Genomic DNA, 1,503 nt, shown 5'->3' on the forward strand with positions numbered 1-1,503 from the left:
AACCAAGAGATATGAAAAAAACTTTTTCTCATTACTTGACTTTGACTGGATTTGGCCTGCCGACAGTTTAAGATGAGAAACAATTCACTTTAGTAATTGAATCATAATATTTTCCAGGGAAGGGAAGTTATGTTCACTGAAATTGAAACGATTGGTTTACCCTAATGTAATGGATGTCCCATGAACTCTGAACAACATTGTGTTGATGCATGATTTTGACACCAACTAAACACACGTGTGAAATACTGAGCTAACTCAGAGAACACACACAATTGAGGGTATGAGAATGGATAAAAGATGGAGAAAGCTGTTAAAGTGGTTCAGATGTTTAAACAAGCGACTCCTACGTCCATTGATATTGTATTAATATACTGAGGTCAGCTGGTAGCGTTCAACGAACTGACTTACAAGTGATTATAAAGAGAAAATAAGTAAGTTATTACAGAGAAAAATTAGCTAATCCCACAAACGGGAGAGGAGCCATTATTATGTGGTATGAAATCACGTAATGATTACTAAATCAGGAAGTGGGTCAGATTTCCGTCCAAATCCTTCCTTGTGCCCCGTTATTCACCTGCCCGAGTGCTTTACTCGATTCTCGCAGGGATTGGACATGTGGATCACCTCCAACCCTTCACCAGCCTGACGCGCACCTATTACAGTGGTAGGGGCACGCCTCTTGCATCGGCGCGCGACGTGGCTGCACCTAAACGACACCTGGACTTACCTAAGCTCTGACCACTTGTGCTGACAGGTTTCTGTGTCAGCCCTACTTTTCTAGGCATAACATATTGTAATACGATATTTGATTAAATTAGTATATGTATTTAGATGTGTTTTTCATTCCAATCAAATCTGTGGATATATAAATATAATGCTTATGAAATGAAGAGACAGGAATTCGGTAACAAGAGAAAATATAAAATAGTTATGTTTTATTTTCCACTTACAAGGAGGTTAGATTAGAATAGTGATTTTTAGTCCTACATATTTTATCTTTAAATCCTACCACCAATTTGAAATAGGATATAAATGTAATTTTATCTTTATATTTAAAAGTTAAAACTCCTTTGAAAGAAAAATATCCTAATAACTTAAAAGCTTTGTGAAAGCTTCGTAAAACCGATCCTGAGAGATGTGCGAAAGCAAACTTGCTTGATTCTACTGAACAACTTGTCAGCTAGAAAAGTAGATATTTTCAATAGTTAGGTATATTTAATCCTTTAATCTTATTCTGAGGACCAAAACCTCAAATATTGAAGAGGTAATTATCTTGCTTTTGTGCCTAATTATACTATCTACATAGCTTGATTAAGTTCAGAGTAAAATATTCTTAGTAATTTAAAAGCTTTGTGAAAGTGATAACGATATTAAAGAAGAATATTTATTATGTTTTCATGTGAAAATAATAGTTTATATTAGAATTGATATTTGCTCAACAAGTTAACAGAATTCAAGAGAAAATCCAAAGTTTTAGAATTAATAGTTGATTTAACAATAGAA

The sequence above is a fragment of the Pistacia vera genome, unplaced genomic scaffold, assembly GCF_008641045.1.
Source record: "Pistacia vera cultivar Batoury unplaced genomic scaffold, PisVer_v2 Contig935, whole genome shotgun sequence".
Taxonomy (NCBI): Eukaryota; Viridiplantae; Streptophyta; class Magnoliopsida; order Sapindales; family Anacardiaceae; genus Pistacia; species Pistacia vera.